General features: G+C 41.2%; 1 non-coding gene across 1 annotated transcript; it reads right to left on the bottom strand.

Moving 5' to 3' along the window:
- Positions 1 to 4275: 4275 nt before the first annotated feature.
- On the bottom strand, positions 4276 to 4347 carry TRNAC-ACA (transfer RNA cysteine (anticodon ACA)). The gene has a single exon. It is a non-coding gene; the product is annotated as a tRNA-Cys (tRNA).
- Between the last annotated feature and the right edge of the window lie 15482 nt (positions 4348 to 19829).

The following is a 19829-nucleotide window of genomic DNA, read 5'->3' on the forward strand; positions in this document are numbered from 1 at the left end:
CCTTGGAAACGAACAGAGATCATTCTGTCATTTTGAGATTGCATCCAAGTACTGCATTTTGGACTCTTCTGTTGACCATGATGGCTACTCCATTTCTTCTAAGGGATTCCTGCCTGTAGTAGTAGATATAATGGTCATCTGAGTTAAATTCACCCATTCCAGTCCATTTTAGTTCACTGATTCCTAAAATGTCGATGTTCACTCTTGCCATCTCCTGTTTCATCACTTCCAATTTGCCTTGATTCATGGACCTGACATTCCAGGTTCCTATGCAATATTGCTCTTTACTGCATCGGACCTTGCTTCTATCACCAGTCACATCCACAACTGGGTATTGTTTTTGCTTTGGTTCCATCCCTTCATTCTTTCTGAAGTTATTTCTCCACTGATCTCCAGTAGCATATTGGGCACCTACTGACCTGGGGAGTTCAGGTCACTAGACCATTCAGGTATGACCTAAATCAAATCCCATATGATTATACAGTGGAAGTGAGAAATAGATTTAAGGAACAAGACCTGATAGATAGAGTGCCTGATGAACTATGGACTGAGGTTCGTGACATTGTACAGGAGACAGGGATCAAGACCATCCCCATGGAAAAGAAATGCATAAAAAGCAAAATGGCTGTCTGGGGAGGCCTTACAAATAGCTTTGAAAAGAAGAGAAGTGAAAAGCAAAGGAGAAAAGGAAAGATCTAAGCATGTGAATGCAGACTTCCAAAGAATAGCAAGGAGAGATAAGAAAGCCTTCCTCAGTGATCAATGCAAAGAAATAGAGGAAAACAACAGAATGGGAAAGACTAGAGATTTCTTCAAGAAAAATAGAGATACCAAGGGAACATTTCATGCAAAGATGGGCCCAATAAAGGACAGAAATGGTATGGACCTAACAGAAGCAGAAGATATTAAGAAGAGGTGGTAAGAATACACAGAAGAACTGTACAAAAAAGATCTTCATGACCAAGATACTCACGATGGTATGATCACTCACCTAGAGCCAGACATCCTGGAATGTGAAGTCAAGTGGGCCTTAGAAATCATCACTACGAACAAAGCTAGTGGAGGTGATGGCATTCCAGTTGAGCTATTTCAAATCCTGAAAGATGATGTTGTGAAAGTGCTGCACTCAATATGCCAGCAAGTTTGGAAAACTCAGCAGTGGCCACAGGACTGGAAAAGGTCAGTTTTCATTCCAATCCCAAAGAAATACAATGCCAAAGAATGCTCAAACTACTGCACAATTGCACTCACCTCACACGCTAGTAAAGTCATGCTCAAAATCCTCCAAGCCAGGCTTCAGCAATATGTGAACTGTGGACTTCCAGATGTTCAAGCTGGTTTTAGAAAAGACAGAGGAACCAGAGATCAAATTGCCAACATCTGCTGGATCATCGAAAAAGCAAGAGAGTTCTAGAAAAACATCTATTTCTGCTTTATTGACTATGCCAAAGCCTTTGACTGTGTGGATCACAATAAACTGTGGAAAATTCTGAAAGAGATGGGAATACCAGACCACCTGACCTACCTCTTGAGAAACCTATATGCAGGTCAGGATGCAACAGTTAGAACTGGACATGGAACAACAGACTGGTTCCAAATAGGAAAAGGAGTATGTCAAGGCTGTATACTGTCACCCTACTTATTTAACTTATATGCGGAGTACATCATGAGAAACACTGGACTGGAAGAAGCACAAGCTGGAATCAAGATTGCTGGGAGAAATATCAATAACCTCACATACGCAGATGACATCACCCTTATGGCAGAAAGTGAAGAGGAACTCAAAAGCCTCTTGATGAAAGTGAAAGAGGAGAGCGGAAAAAGTTGGCTTAAAGCCCAACATTCAGAAAACGAAGATCATGGCGTCTAGTCCCATCATTTCATGGGAAATGGATGGGGAAACAGTGGAAACAGTGTTAGACTTTATTTTGAGGGGCTCCAAAATCACTGCAGATAGTGATTGCAGCCATGAAATTAAAAGACGCTTACTCCTTGGAAGAAATTTATGACCAACCTAGATAGCATATTGAAAAGCAGGGATATTACTTTGCCAACAAAGGTCCGTCTAGTCAAAGCTATGGTTTTTCCTGTGGTCATGTATGAATGTGAGAGTTGGGCTGTGAAGGAAGTTGAGCACCAAAGAATTGATGTTTTTGAACTGTGGTGTTGGAGAAGACTCTTGAGAGTCCCTTGGACTGGAAGGAGAGCCAATTAGTCCATTCTAAAGGAGATCAGCCCTGGGTGTTCACTGGAAGGACTGATGCTAAAGCTAACATTCCAGTACTTTGGCCACCTCATGCAGAGAGCTGACGCATTTGAAAAGACCCTGATTCTGGGAGGGATTGGGGGCAGGAGGAAAAGGGGATGACCAAGGATGAGATGGCTGGATGGCATCACGGACTCGATGGACGTGAGTCTGAGTGAACTCTGGCAGATGGTGATGGACAGGGAGGCCTGGCGTGCTGCGATTCATGGGGTTGCAAAAAATCAGACATGACTGATCGACTGAACTGAACTGAACTGAACTGAACTGACTCTTTTATGCCAAAAAGAAAGAACAAATGTAAAACGTATTCTAATCAAAGCAAAACTTCACATGGCATAATTTAATATGCTCATAAGATGTATTGAAAAACTCATTGAGAAATAGAGTTTCTCTATTTACAGCTGCCTAAAAGAACAGATGTTTAATATTTAGTCATTTTAATGATGGGCTTCTGTGAAAACATATCAATTTGCAACATACTTGATGGAAAATAGCTGGCGAGGAAAAATGGAAAAATGATCTGTGAATGTTTTATTAGATATTGGGTCGACTGGAAAAATCCAATAGAAAAGCAAATGCAGAGCTAAATCAATGAAGACAAAATGAAACAGCTGGAGTGGTGGGTATCCGACCCCAGGCCATTAAAAACAGCAAATGCATCAGCATTCATCATTTACTAAGAATAAAGTGCTTGCCTCCTGATTTCTCATTGTATCCAGTGAGGTGATAAAGGGGCTTCCCTGGTGGCTCAGATGGTAAATTTGGGAACGCACATACACCCGTGGTGGATTCATGTCAATGTATGGCAAAACCAATACAGTATTGTAAAGTAAAAATAAAAATTAAAAAAGAAAAGAAAAAGAATCTCCTATAATGCAAGATACCTGTGTTCGACGCCTGGGTCAGGAAGATCCCCTGGAGCAGGGCACAGCAACCCGCTCCAGTATTCTTGCCTGGAGAATCCGATGGACAGAGGAGACTGCAAGCTACCAGGCAACTGAGTATAACAAAAAAAGATAACCCAAAATTGAGTGCTTAGAGACTCCTTGGATGAAACAGGAAGACGTTTTGAAAATCTACTCTGAAAGATAGACAATGGATTGAGAAATGTCAACTGATTCAAAAGAGCTAAGGAAATCAAACCCAAGAAATTATATATAGCAGTTTTGTAGGAAAGAGAAAGGAGGTGATTTCGGACTCTAGTCTTGGAGGACGGAGAAGGACAGAGGGCAGGAGTTTGAAAAGAGAGCCTGAAATCAAGGAGGCCAATTGACATCATTACCAGGGACAAGCAACCCCCATCTTCCCTTCCTGCCTCCAGCCTAGATGGAAGCCAAAGGATGGAGAGCTCCAGATGACAGTATCCAGGGAAAGGGAATATTCTATACATTTGAAATACTTGACATCATCGGATATACTTTGCAGTTTCCAGATTTGATTCATTTTACCAATTGAGAACCCTTATATTAAAAGGTTTGAGGAATCTTTGAGAGATCCTTAAAGAAGCCTAATACAGGCTTCCTCCTAGAGGAAGGAAGAGACCAGGATGAACTGCCCAATGAATATTAGTCACCCTCCTTACTCATTTTGGAATAGGAAATGGCAACCCACTCCAGTATTCTTGCCTGGAAAATTCCATGGGCAGAGGAGCCTGGAGGGCTACAGTCCATGGGGTCACAGAGAGTCAAACACAACTGAGTGACTTTCACTTTCCTCATTTAGCCTCTTCTATTCAATGGACTCATGAGCATAGCAGCTATGATGGCTCGGTGGACTTTGAATGGCCTTGATAATGAGCATCTCCTCTCAAAAGCCAATCTGACTATGACCACGGCAACTTCCTGATATTCCAGCAACAAGGACCTACCCAGGCTTGACCTATGAGTGCGTGCATGCTCATTCATGTCCAACTCTTAAAGACCCCATGGATTGTAGCCTGCCAAGCTCCTCTATGAGATTCTCCAGGCAAGAACACTGGAGTGGATTGCCATTCTCTTCTCCAGGGGATCTTCCCTACCCAGGGATTGAACCTGGGTCTCCTGCATTGTAGGCAGATTCTTTACCATCTGAGCCACCAGGGAAGCCCCCTTTACCACTGAGCTACCTGGGAAGCCTGACAGATGAGACCACATTTTCAAAGGGGCAGGTCCTCAGTAGGGCAAATAAATAGCAGTGTTTCTATTAAGGAGAGGACAACTATTTGACTGGCAGCACAACTCCAGCTTCTGCAATTCACCCCACACCCACATCAAGTCACTTCTCCCATGGGCCACTCCTCACCAATGATTGAACATGGCAGGGATGTTTTAACCATGTGCATGTATTGTCATGATAAATACTATAAAATTTAAAATGTAAATAAAATTAAATGTGAGAGACAAGAAAGAGGATCATGAGAGTAAGAATTAAGACAACTGGTTCATTTATTTTTAATTTAAAACAAATTTTAATTGGATAATTGCTTGACAATCTTGTGTTGATTTCTGCCGTGTATGTGTTCAGTTGTTTCAAGCATGTCCAACTCTCCGTGACCCTATGGATTGTAGCCTACCAGGCTCCACTGTCCATAGGATTCTCCAGGCAAGAATACTGGAGTGGACTGCCATGCCCTCCTCCATGGGATCTTCCAGACCCAGGGATGGAATTGGCATCTCTTTACATCTCCTGCACTGGCAGGCAGGTTCTTTACCCCTGCTGCCACCCGGGAAGCTCTGGTTCCTGCCATACAACAATGCAAATTAGCCATAATTATACATATATCCCCTCCTTCTGGAGCTTCTCTCCGCACTCCCATCCCTCTAGGTAGTCACAGAGCACCAGGATGGGCTTCCTGTTGGTTCATTTTAATCTGATTGAAAGGATCAGTGGTAAAATAAAAAATCAAAACATCAAATTCCTTCTGAAAAAACTCTGAAGAGTGATTTCTTGAGGATATAGAAGAGATCTAATCCATGAATCAGAAATGCTTTCAGTGTGCATGTTATTCAACTATCATGTCTCTCAAAGAGGGACTCATCAAAATGCCCATCAATTTCAGCAGCCCAAAACTGTCACTCCTCACCTCTCTGGAAACATTTGGACCTCTCTCTCCAGAGATTAGTCTGACAAAATTCCTATAAGAATGAAAGAGAAAAAATACTACTTATATTTATGTATTTCTTTTAGTCTGAGTTATTGAAATATTGTGACAGACACAAAAAAAATCGCACATCTGAGGTTCATTGCTCTTCAAGTTACTACAAATGATAAATTCAGTATAATAAAATTTTACACATAAATCAACCACTCATGGGAATAGAGTATCAGGTAGTTCACTTTTTTGTCCATATTTTTTCATAAGAATATTTTAAAATGTTCTTTTCATAACCATAGAAATACAGAACTATTTGGATATGAGAATCACAGAATTTTTAGGATTAAACATGAAACTTCTAAACTTCTAAACAATGTTCCATTTGCAGTGGGTTTAAGTCACTACCCAGATTTCCCAGGGTTCAAGTTCAGGTCCTTCCCATTGGATTTACTTCAGTGAAAAATGAAGGGAAGCAGATATTTAAGGAGTAAATTACATATTCTGTAAGCAATGAAGAGTCCTTTAGAATTCAAAGTAGGTTAACAAATTGAAAAATAAAAGCCATATGATTATCTCAATAGATGCAGAGAAAGCCTTTGACAAAATTCAACATCCATTTATGATAAAAATTGTCCAGGAAGCAGGAATAGAAGGAACATACCTCAACATAATAAAAGCTATACATGACAAACCCACAGCAAACTTTATCCTCAATGGTGAAAAATTGAAAGCATTTCCCCTACAGTCAGGAAAAAGACAAGGGTGCCCACTCTCACCATTACTATTCAACATAGTTTTGGAAGTTTGGGCCACAGCAATCAGAGCAGAAAAATAAACGAAAGGAATCCAAATTGGAAAAGAAGTAAAACTCTCACTGTTTGCAGATGACATGATCCTCTACATAGAAAACCCTAAAGATGCCACCAGAAAATTACTAGAGCTAATCAATGAATATAGTAAAATTTCAGGATATAAAATCAACACACAGAAATCCCTTGCATTCCTATACAATAAAAATGAGAAAAAAGAGGAATTAAGGAAACAATTCCACTCACCATTGCAATGAAAAGAATAAAATACTTAGGAATATATCTACCTAAAGAAACAAAAGACCTATATATAGAAAACTATAAAACACTGATGAAAGAAATCAGTGGATTTCTAATAGATGGAGAAATATACTGTGTTCATGGGCCAGAAGAATCAATATAGTGAAAATGAGTATACTACCCAAAGCAATCTATAGATTCAATGCACTCCCTATCAAGCTACCAATGGTATTTTTCACAGAACTAGGACAAATAATTTCACAATTTGTATGGAAATACAAACAATCTCGAATAGCCAATGTAATCTTGAGAAAGAAGAATGGAACTGGAGGAATCAACCTGCCTGACTTCAGGCTCTACTACAAAGCCACAGTCATCAAGACAGTATAGTACTGGCACAAAGACAGAAATATAGATCAATGGAACAAAATAGAAAGCCCAGAGATAAATCCATGTACCTATGGACACCTTATCTTTGACAAAGGAGGCAAGAATATACAATGGAGAAAAGACAATCTCTTTAACAAGTGGTGCTGGGAAAACTGGTCAACGACTTGTAAAAGAATGAAACTAGAACACTTTCTAACACCATACACAAAAAATAAACTCAAAATGGATTAAAGATCTAAATGTAAGACCAGGAACTATAAAACTCTTAGAGGAGAACAGAGGCAAAACACTCTCCGACATAAATCACAGCAGGATCCTCTATGACCCACCTCCCAGAATATTGGATATAAAAGCAAAAATAAACAAATGGGACCTAATTAAAATTAAAAGCTTTTGCACAACAATGGAAACTATAAGCAAGGTAAAAAGACAGCCTTCAGAATGGGAGAAAATAATAGCAAATGAAGCAACTGACAAAGGATTAATCTCAAAAATATACAAGTAACTCCTGCAGCTCAATTCCAGAAAAATAAATGACTCAATCAAAAAAGGGGCCAAAGAACTAAACAAACATTTCTCCAAAGAAGACATCAGTTCAGTTCAGTTCAGTTCAGTCGCTCTGTCGTGTCCGACTCTTTGCGACCCCATGAATCGCAGCACGCCAGGCCTCCCTGTCCATCACCATCTCCTGGAGTTCACTCAAACTCACGTCCATCGAGTCCGTGATGCCATCCAACCATCGCATCCTCTGTCGTCCACTTCTCCTCCTGCCCCCAATCGCTCCCAGCATCAGAGTCTTTTCCAATGAGTCAACTCTTCTCATGAGGTGGCCAAAGTACTGGACCTTCAGCTTTAGCATCATTCCTTCCAAAGAAATCCCAGGGTTGATCTCCTTTAGAATGGACTGGTTGGATCTCCTTGCAGTCCAAGGGACTCTCAAGAGTCTTCTCCAACACCACAGTTCAAAAGCATCAATGCTTCGGCGCTCAGCCTTTTTCACAGTCCAACTCTCACATCCATACATGACCACAGGAAAAACCATAGCCTTGACTAGACGGACCTTAGTCGGCAAAGTAATGTCTCTGCTTTTGAATATACAATCTAGGTTTCTCATAACTTTCCTTCCAAGGAGAAAGCGTCTTTTAATTTCATGGCTGCAGTCACCATCTGCAGTGATTTTGGAGCCCCCAAAAAAATAAAGTCTGACACTGTTTCTACTGTTTCCCCATCTATCTCCCATGAAGTGATGGGACCAGATGCCATGATCTTCGTTTTCTGAATGTTGAGCTTAAAGCCAACTTTTTCACTCTCAACTTTCACTTTCATCAAGAGGCTTTTTAGCTCCTCTTCACTTTCTGCCATAAGGCTGGTGTCATCTGCATATCTGAGGTTATTGATATTTCTCCCGGCAATCTTGATTCCAAGTTGTGTTTCTTCCAGCCCAGCATTTCTCATGATGTACTCTGCATATAAGTTAAATAAGCAGGGTGACAATATACAGCCTTGATGGACTCCTTTTCCTATTTGGAACCAGTCTGTTGTTCCATGTCCAGTTCTAACTGTTGCTTCCTGATCTGCATACAGATTTCTCAAGAGGCAGGTTAGGTGGTCTGGTATTCCATCTCTTTCAGAATTTTCCACAGTTTATTGTGATCCACACAGTCAAAGGCTTTGGCATAGTCAATAAAGCAGAAATAGATATTTTTCTGGAACTCTCTTGCTTTTTCCATGATCCAGCGGATGTTGGCAATTTGATCTCTGGTTCCTCTGCCTTTTCTAAAACCAGCTTGAACATCAGGGAGTTCACGGTTCACGTATTGCTAAAGTCTGGCTTGGAGAATTTTGAAGACATACAGATGGCTAACAAACACATGGAAAGATGCTCAACCTCACTCATTATCAGAGAAACGCAAATTAAAACCACAATGAGGTACCATTTCATGCCAGTCAGAATGGCTGCCATCCAAAAGTCTACAAGCAATAAATGCTGGAGAGGGTGTGGAGAAAAGGGAACCCTCTTACACTGTTGGAGGGAATGCAAACTAGTACAGCCACTATGGAGAACAGTGTGGAGATTCCTTAAAAACTGGAAATAGAACTGCCATACGACCCAGCAATCCCACTGCTGGGAATACACACTAAGGAAAACAGAATTGAAAGAGGCACGTGTATCCCAATGTTCATTGCAACACTGTTTACAATAGCCAGGACATGGAAGCAACCTAGATGTCCATCAGCAGACGAATGGATAAGAAAGCTGTGGTACATATACACAATGGAGTATTATTCAGTCATTAAAAAGAATACATTTGAATTAGTTCTAATGAGGTGGATGAAACTGGAGTCTATTATACAGAGTGAAGTAAGCCAGAAAGAAAACACCAATACAGTATGAAAGTGAAAGTGAAGTCACTCAGTCGTGTCTGACTTTTTGCAACCCCATAGACTGTAGCCTACCAGGCTTCTCAGTCCATGGAATTTTCCAGGCAAGAATACTGGAGTGGGTTGCCATTCCCTTCTCCAGGGGAATCTTCCCTACCCAGGGATTGAACCCGGGTCTCCTGCATTGTAGGCAGACACTTTACCCTCTGAGCCACCGGGGAAGCCCCCAATACAGTATACTAACGCATATATAGGAGAAGGCAATGACAGCCCACTCCAGTATTCTTGCCTGGAAAAATCCCATGGACGGAGGAGCCTGGTAAGCTGCAGTCCATGGGGTCGCTAAGAGTCGGACACGACTGAGCAAATTCACTTTTACTTTTCACTTTCATGCATTAGAGAAGGAAATGGCAACCCACTCCAGTGTTCTTGCCTGGAGAATCCCAGAGACAGGGAATCCTGGTGGGCTGCCATCTATGGGGTCGTACAGAGTCAGACACAACTGAAGCGACTTAGCAGCAACAGCAGCAGCAACACATATGTATGGAATTTAGTAACAATAACCCTGTATGTGAGACAGCAAAAGAGATACAGATGTATACAACAGTCTTTTGGACTCTGTGGGAGAGGGCGAGGGTGAGATGATTTGGGAGAATGGCATTGAAACATGTATAATATCATATGTGAATCGAATCACCAGTCCAGGTTCAAGGCATGATACAGGATGCTCGGGGCTGGTGCACTGGGATGACCCAGAGGGATGGTATGGGGAGGGAGGTGGGAGGGGGGTTCAGGAATGGGAACACATTTACACCCATGGCGGATTCATGTTGATGTATGGCAAAACCAATACAATATTGTAAAGTAAATAAATAAACAAAAGAGAAAAATTAAAAAGTAGATAAATTTTATCAACATAAAAAGAGAATAACTGGAAAAGAGACATGCTGCATCCGCAGTGATTGGGGTTTATGATTAATATTCCTTAATACCTGTATATTCAGTGGAGATAAAGAAATTCATTTCTTAAAATTTCTGTTTTTATCATTTTTATTGAAATATATTGATTTACAGTGTTATATTAGTTTCAGGTATACAGCAAACTGATTGGGATATATACATATTTATAATAAATAAATGAATTATATAGGTCTTATTACATATTAATACTTTATTTATATATATAGAGCTTCCCAGATGGCTCAGGGGTAAAGAATATGCTGGCAATGCAGGAGACCTGGTCTTGATCTTTGAGTCAGGAAGATCCTCTGGAGGAGGACATGGCAATCCCCTACAGTATTCTTGCCTGGACAATCCCATGGACAGATGAGCCTGGTGGGTCCATGGGGTCACAAAGAGTCAGACACAATGAAGCAACTGAGTGAGCATGATATCTATATCTATATCTATCTATCTATATAATCTTTTAGATTCCTTTGCATTTGCTGTCGTTGTTCAGTTGTTCAGTCTTGTCTGACTCTTTGCAACTCCATGGACTTCAGCACGCCAGATTTCGCTGTCCTTCACCATCTTCCAGAGCTTGCTGAAGCTCATATCCGTTGAGTTGGTGATACCACCCAACCACCTCATCCTCTGTCGTCCCCTTCTCCGCCTGCCTTCAATCTTTTCCAGCATCAGGGTCTTTTCCAATGAGTCGGCTCTTCACTTCCAGTATAAATTATTAAAATTTCTAATCATTTTATTTCTACTCTATATGCACTAAACTATATAGTCTGTTACAAGCTCTTATCAAACTCCACTCCACCCTTGCCTACCACCCTCTTTGAAAGTTCTCATTCTTCAAAGTCATTACAAAAAAGCATCAAATTTATGAAGAGTAAACACAGGACTCAATCATTCCTAACACTTTTTTCATGACGTTTATCTATAGGTTATAGAGCACAAACTGTTACAAAGATCAAAAGACCTAGAAATTATTGCTTTGAAATCTTGAATGGCTTCTAGGAAGTATATGATTTCGATCTTCCAAATGAATTTCTTTTTTTTTAATTTATTTTTAATTTTAAAATCTTTAATTCTTACATGCATTCCCAAACATGAACCCCCCCTCCCATCTCCCTCCCCATAACATCTCTCTGGGTCATCCCCATGCACCAGCCCCAAGCATGCTGCATCCTGCGTCAGACATAGACTGGCGATTCAATTCACATGATAGTATACATGTTAGAATGTCATTCTCCCAAATCATCCCACCCTCTCCCTATATAAGCAAGGTGAAAAGACAGCCTTCTGAATGGGAGAAAATAATAGCAAATGAAGCAACTGACAAACAACTAATCTCAAAAATATACAAGCAACTCCTGCAGCTCAATTCCAGAAAAATAAACGACCCAATCAAAAAATGGGCCAAAGAACTAAATAGACATTTCTCCAAAGAAGACATACGGATGGCTAACAAACACATGAAAAGATGCTCAACATCACTCATTATTAGAGAAATGCAAATCAAAACCACAATGAGGTACCACTTCACACCAGTCAGAATGGCTGCGATCCAAAAATCTGCAAGCAATAAATGCTGGAGAGGGTGTGGAGAAAAGGGAACCCTCCTACACTGTTGGTGGGAATGCAAACTAGTACAGCCACTATGGAGAACAGTGTGGAGATTCCTTAAAAAATTGCAAATAGAACTACCTTATGACCCAGCAATCCCACTTCTAGGCATACACACCGAGGAAACCAGAATTGAAAGAGACACATGTACCCCAATGTTCATCGCAGCACTGTTTATAATAGCCAAATGAATTTCTAGGCACCATTGAAGCTGACTTGTCTTATAATGTGCCCTATAAAGGTTGCTTACACTTATCTATGCCCATTTTTTTGTTTATTTATTTTTCTATTCTCCTTTTTTAAAATGATAGTTTTATCTTTAGAATGGACACAAATAACCTTCATCATATTCTTTCTGTTCTCCAGTCCTTGTATTTCCCTCCACATGTTGAAAAATGTACTATTGCAAACATTAGATAAAGAGAGAGAGACATAGATTGATAATAGACCGTGGAGACAGAGAAAGTGAGAGATGTCAGAGACACAGTAATGTATATGTACCTGCATACTTACCTACCAGGACTGGAGATAAGATGTGGGTAATAACCTCGCTTACCTGACTTAGGGTAAAATAAAGATATTTTCATTTTCAATCTTCTGTGTTATTTAGCACAGAATAATAATTCTTCAGGTTATCTGAGAACTTTACTGGCCAATAGATTGGCCGTCAACTCAGTTCAGTTCAGTTCAGTTCAGTCGCTCAGTCGTGTCCGACTCTTTGCGACCCCATGAATCTCAGCACGCCAGGCCTCCCTGTCCATCACCAACTCCCGGAGTTCACTCAGACTCACGTCCATCGAGTCCGTGATGCCATCCAGCCATCTCATCCTCTGTCGTCCCCTTCTCCTCCTGCCCCCAGTCCCTCCCAGCACCAGAGTCTTTTCCAATGAGTCAACTCTTCACATGAGGTGGCCAAAGTACTGGAGTTTCAGCTTCAGCGTCATTCCCTCCAAAGAAATCCCAGGGTTAATCTCCTTCAGAATGGACTGGTTGGATCTCCTTGAAGTTCAAGGAACTCTCAAGAGTCTTCTCCAACACCATAGTTCAAAAGCATCAATTCTTCGGTGCTCAGCTTTCTTCACAGTCCAACTCTCACATCCATACATGACCACAGGAAAAACCATAGCCTTGACTAGATGGACCTTTGTTGGCAAAGTAATGTCTCTGCTTTTCAATAGGCTATCTAGGTTGGTCATAACTTTCCTTCCAAGGAGTAAGCGTCTTTTAATTTCATGGCTGCAGTCACCATCTGCAGTGATTTTTGGAGCCCAAAAAAACAAAGTCTGACACTGTTTCCACTGTTTCCCCATCTATTTGCCATGAAGTGATGGGACCAGATGCCATGATCTTCGTTTTCTGAATGTTGAGCTTTAAGCCAACTTTTTCACTCTCAACTTTCACTTTCATCAAGAGGCTTTTTACTTCCTCTTCACTTTCTGCCATCAACTACATGTGCCTATATACATTTAAATGAATTAAACTATACAAAATTAAAATTCAGATTCACAGTTGTACAAGCCACATATAAAATGTTCAGTATCAATGTGATGGCATGGATGAAAACATTATGTCATTACAGTTCTTTTGGACCACTGCTGTCTTGCAATTTTTTCACATACAAGTTTTCCATCTTAAAAAAGAAATGTTTAAATGGATGTTCAAGGGCCAAAGCATTTTTTTCTAAAAATGAAAAAATTTTTTTCTCCGACTCATGTAGAAACTCAAAAGATATTCTACAGATCAATTTTGAACCATAAGAGATAGATTATGGAAAGAGAGCTCAAGACCTCTAGACTTCACAGATTCTATCCTATAATCATTGAATCTCAGGATTCAAATAGTCCTTGGACTTCATCTTATTCAAACATCTTTTCCACATTTGCCATTGTCCCTTCAAGAACTCTACCAAAATGCAACCTAGCCCTTGCTGTTGTTGATGTTCAGTCACTCAGTCGTGTCCAACTCTTTGCAACCCCATGGACTGCAGCACACCAGGCTTCCCTGTCCTTCACCATCTCCCGAAGCTTGCTCAAACTCATATCCATTGAGTTGGTGATGCCATCCAACCATCTCGTCCTCTGTCATCCTCTTCTCCTGCCCTCAATCTTTCCCAGCATCAGGGTCTTTTCCAATGAGTCAGCTCTTTGCATCAGGTGGCCAAAGTATTGGAGCTTCAGCATCAGTTCTTCCAATGAACATTCAGCATTGATTTCCTTTAGGATCGACTAGCTTGGTCTCCTTGCATTTGAAGGGACTCTCAAGAGTCTTCTCCAACATCACAGTTCAAAATCATCAATTCTTCAGCACTCAACCTTCTTCATGGTCCAACTCTCACATCCATACATGACTACTGAAAAAACCATAGCCTTAGCTAGTCCATGCTAGGAAAATTAAATAGAATTTAGCCATGCTCCAGGATACACCAAACCCAAAGAAAATACCCTCCTTGGTGGCTCAGACTGTAAAGAATCTTACTATAATGCAGGAGACCTGGGCTTGATCCCTGGGTGGAGAAGATCCCTTGGAGAAGGAAATGGCAACCCACTCCCATATTCTTGCCTGAAGAATTTCATAGACAGAGGAGCCTGGGTGGCTGTAGTCCATGGGGTCGCAAAGAGTCAGACACGACTGAGCGACTTTCACTCACTCACTCATGGAGCTATTAAATCAACAATTACAGAATCATAGGTTTTAGTTTTTCATGGCTTCGCTGCTTGTGACTTTGTTAAATTGCCACTTTGTTTTGGATGGTAAGATTCTTCTTTTAGTGACTTATTAAAAAGAAAATGAATAGCTTCTGTCCCAAATGTCATTTGGTGGCCCTTCCAAAAAACATAGTTGCCTTTCATAAGGCACTTTTGTTTTGACAAAATAGTTGCTTAGTGAACAAAACACTGTTATCATTTTGCTAATTCTTCACCTAGCACATGGTCAAGACCTGCTCTAGATTCCATCCTTAACCCAAGCCACATTTTACATCACACTTGAGCATAAGCTATTTGGGCAGAGGCAGTAGAAGTTTTCCTTTCTCCTAGGTCCATTGTCTCATTTTGTTCATGACCTGCTGGCTGGAATATGGCTGTGGTGAATAATGAGGACTGAACTTGACTTGCTTTGATACCCTCATAAGCAAGAAAACCAATAAATTGTTCACAGATGGGAGCCAAACAGAGTATGAGATATTATTTTTTTTAAAAAAAGGAGGGAGAGGGTAATAGCATATTGTCCTTTTATGTTAAGAAAGTCCCCTCCATTATAAAGATACTATCAAGTCTTCCTAATGGAACTGTCATAGTTTCATTATTTCACACCAATAAATCTGCCTTCACCTCGGCACAGCAATTCAGAAAATGTCTGGTAAAGAGAAAAGTGGAACTAAGCCTATTCTGCACTTCATAGATCATAATTAGTATTTGCAAGCCAGTAAGAAAAATTCATAGAGTGCCTTCAAACAAGCAGCCATAAGTTGGCTCAAGAACAAAATCTATTCTCCACGAAGTAGCTGTGATGACCTTTTCAAAACAGACCTCAGATCATGTCACTCCCTACTCCGAGCTCAAAGCTATCTCACTAAAATCACATCTTTTCCGTGGTTTAGGAGGCCCTGCACGATCTGGTCCCAGACAATGTATCCAGGTGTACACCTTGCCTCTGGTCCTCTTCTTCTCTGCACCTGACTACTTGCCAGTCCCCTTGCTGCTCTTCAAACTTGTAGAGCATGCTCTTGACTCAGAATTGTGTGCTTGTTGGTCCCTCTGTCTGGAATATCCCCACCCCCCACCCCAGATATTCACAGAGTTTCCTCTCCCGCTTCCACTGCAGCTCAGATCAACTGTCCCCTCTTCAGAGAAGCCTGCTGTGGGCACATCTGAAAAGCAGCACCTCTCTTCCATCACCTCTTCGCCTTCCACCTTGCTTTCCTTGTGGGATTTATCTACACCTTGAAACGTTATCATTTTTTTTGTGTTTTAACATGAAAAGATTTTTATCTTTTTCATTGCTATTGGCTAGTAGCCAGAGAAGTAGCACTTAGTAGGTGTTCAGTGAATTGTTGTTGTTTAGTTGCTCAGTTGTGTCCAACTCTTGAGACCCCACTGTCTGCAGCACACCAGGCTTCCCTGTCCTTCACTGTCTCCCAGAGTTTGTTCAAACTCATGTCCATTGGGTCGATAATGCCATCCAATCACCTCATCTTCTGTCACCCCCTTCTCCTCCTGCCCTCCGTCTTTCCCAGCATCAGGGTTTCTTCTAATGAGTCAGCTCTTCACATTACGTGGCCAAGTATTGGAGCTTCAGCTTCAGCATCAGTCCTTCCAATGAATATTCAGGGTTGATTTCCTTTAGGATTGACTGGTTTGATCTCCTTGCTGTACAAGCAGCTCTCAAGAGTCTTCTTCAGCACCATAGTTCAAAAGCATCAATTCTTTGGCCTCAGCCTTCTTTATGGTCCAGGTCTCAGTGAATATGTTTTCATAAATGAACACATGATTGAATGAATGAGCACCAGATGTCAAATGCTTCTCTCTCTGATAAGAGGAGAAACCAAGATGGTGGAATAGAAAGACGTGTGTTCATCTTCTCCTGCAAGAACACCAAAATTGCAACTAGCTGCTGAATAGCTATTGACAGGAGAATGTTGGATCCCACCGATAAAAGCTATTCCATGTCCAAGGGTAAAGGAGAAGCCCCAACAAGACAGTAGGAGGGGCAAAATCATATTTAGAATCAAACCTTATACCCACCAGAGACACTCAGGGGACACAAAACCCTTGTGCACACCAGGACCCAGGGAAAGGAGCAGTGACCTCCACAAGAGACTGAGCCAGACCTGTCTTTGAGTGTTTGAGTGTCTCCTACAGAGGCAGGGGTTAGCAGTGGTCTACCATGGGAACAGGGGCTCTGGCTACAGTAGACATGGGAGATGCAGCCTGTGGCATAAGCCCTTTTGGAGGAGGTCACCATCAGCCCCACCATAGAGCCATTGAGTAGACAACCCAAATATATCAAAGTATACCAAGTATACCAAATAAGTACTCACACTGTTGCAAAAGTTCTAGGGCTCACAACAGATTTCTTAACCTGAGGATCCTGTAAAGGGGCTGAGAACCCCCAGGGAATTTGACTTTGGAGATCACTGGGATTTGATTACAGAATATCCACAGGACTAGAGAAACAGACTCTTGGAGGGCAAAAGCAAAACCTTGTGCACACCAGGACCCAGGAGAAAGGATCAGCGGTGCCATAAGTGACTGAACCAGACTTGCCTGTGAGTGTGCAGGAGTCTCCAGAAGAGGTGTGAGTCAACCATCAGGGGTACTAAATACAACAGTTCTGGGAGCCACAGTGTGCTGGTATAAATCCTTTGGAAGGAGGTCACCATTATTGCTATTACCCCACCATAGTTGGACCTTAGGGCAAACTACAGGGAAGGAACACAGCCCCAACCATCAGCAGAAATTTGATTAAATGTTTACTGAGCAAGGCCCTAACCACCAGAGTAAGACCCAGTTTCCCCATAGCCAGTCCCTCCCATCAGAAAGCTTCCACAAGCCTCTTATCCTTATCTATCAAAGGGAAGACAGAATGAAAACCACAATCACAGATAACTAACCAAACTGATGACATGGATCACAGCCTTGTCTAACTAATTGAAACTATGAGCCATGCCATGTAGGGCCACCTAAGACAGATGGGTCATGGTGGAGAGTTCTGACCAAACGTGGTCTACTAAAGAAGGGAAACACAAACCACTTCAGCATTCTTGCCTTGATAACCCCATGAAAAGTATGAAAAGGCAAAAAGATATGACACTGAAAGATGAACTCACCCAGGCCAGTAGGTGCCCACTATGCTACTGGAGAATAGCAGAGAAAAAGCTCCAGAAAGAGTAAAGAGATGAAGCCAAAGTGGAAACAATGCCCAGCTGTGGATGTGTCTGGTGGTGAAAGTAAAATCCGATGCTATAAAGAACAACATTGCATAGGAGCCTGGAATGTTAGGTCCTTGAATCAAGGCAAATTGGAAGTGCTCAAACAGGAGATGGCAAGAGTGAACATCAATATTTTAGGAATCAGTGAACTAAAATGGACCAGAATGGGCAAATTTAATTCCAGTGACTACTGTATCTACTACTGTGGACAAGAATCCCTTAGAAGAAATGGAGTATCACTCAAGAGTCAAAAAAAGAGTCCAAAATGCAGTATTTGGGTGCAGTCTCAAAAACAACAGAATGATCTCTGTTCATTTCCAAGGAAAACCAATCAATATCACAATAATACAAGTCTATGCTCCAACATCTAATGCTGAAGAAACTGATGTTGAAAGGTTCTATGAAGACCTACCTGACCTTCTAGAACTAACAGGGAAAAAAAAGATGCCCTTTTCATCATAGGGGTCTGGAATGCAAGGGTAGGAAGTCAAGAGATACCTGGAGTAACAGGCAATTTGGCCTTGGAGTACAAAATAAAGCAGGGCAGAGGCTAACAGAGTTTTGTCAAGAGAACACACTGGTCATAGCTAACACACTCTTCCAACAACACAGGAGATGACTCTACACATGGACATCACCAGATGGTCAATAGCGAAATCAGATTGACTATATTCTTTGCAGACAAAGATAGAGAAACTCCATACAGTCAGCAGTAAAATGACTGTGGCTCAGATCCTGAACTCCTTATTGCCAAATTCAGACTTAAATTGAAGAAAGTAGGGAAAACTACTAGGCCATTCAGGTATGACCTAAAGTAAATCCCTTACAATTATAAGTGGAAGTGAGAAATAGATTCAAGGGATTCGATCTGATAGACAGAGTGCCTGAAGATCTATGGGTGGAGGTTCATAACATTGTACAGGAGATGGTGATCAAGAGCATCCCCAAGAAAAAGAAATGCAAAAAGGCAAAATGGTTGTCTGAGGAGGCCTTACAAGTAGCTGAGAAAAGAAGAGAAGCTAAAGGCAAAGGAGACAAGGAAAGATATACCCAACTGAATGCAGAGTTTCCAAGAATAGCAAGAAGAGATAAGAAAGCCTTCCTCAGTGATCAGTGCAAAGAAATAGAGGAAAACAATAGAATGGGAAAGACTGGAGATCTCTTCAAGAAAATCAGAGATACCAAGGGAACATTTCATGCAAAGATGGACACAATAAAGGAAAGAATAGTATGAACCTAACACAAGCAGAAAATATTAAGAAGAGGTGGCAAGAACACACAGAAGTACTATTCAAAAGAGATTTTCATGACCCAGATAACCACGATGGTGTAATCACTCACCTAAAGCCAGACATCCTGGAGTCTGAAGTCAAGTGGGCATTAGGAAGCATCACTATGAGTAACGCTAGTGGAGATGACAGAATTCCAGCTGAGCTATACCAAATTCTAAAAGATGATGCTGTGAAAGTGCTGCACTCAATATGCCAGCAAATTTGGAAAACTCAGCAGTGGCCACAGGACTGGAAAACATCAGTTTTCATTCAAGTCCCAAAGAAAGGCAATGCCAAATAACACTCAAACTACCACACAATTGCACTCATCTCACATGCTAGCAAAGTAGTGTTCAAAATTCTCCAAGCCAGGCTTCAACAGTATGTGAACCGAGAACTTCCAGATGTTCAGGCTGGATTTAGAAAAGACAGAGAAACCAGAGATTAAATTGCCAACATCCACTGGATCATAGTAAAAGCAAGAAAATTCCAGAAAAACTTCTGCCTCATTGATTATGCTAAAGACTTTGACTTTGTGGATCACAACAAACTATGGAAAATTCTTCAAGAGACAGGAATACCAGACCACCTTACCTGCCTCCTGAAAAACCTGCATGCAGGTCAAGAAGCAACAGTTATAACTGGACATGGAACAACAGACTGGTTCAAAATTGGGAGTGGAGTACATTGAGAGTGTATACTGTCACCCTGCTTATTTAACTTACATGCAGAGTATATCATGAGAAATGCTGGGCTGGATGAAGCACAAGCTGGAATCAAGATGGCTGGGAGAAATATCAATAATCTCAGATACACAGATGACACCACCCTTATGGCAGAAAACAAAGAGGAACTAAGCCTCTTGATGAACGTAGAAGAGGAGAGTGGAAAAGCT

Source organism: Ovis aries, chromosome 16 (genome assembly GCF_016772045.2).
Source record: "Ovis aries strain OAR_USU_Benz2616 breed Rambouillet chromosome 16, ARS-UI_Ramb_v3.0, whole genome shotgun sequence".
Lineage (NCBI taxonomy): Eukaryota > Metazoa > Chordata > Mammalia > Artiodactyla > Bovidae > Ovis > Ovis aries.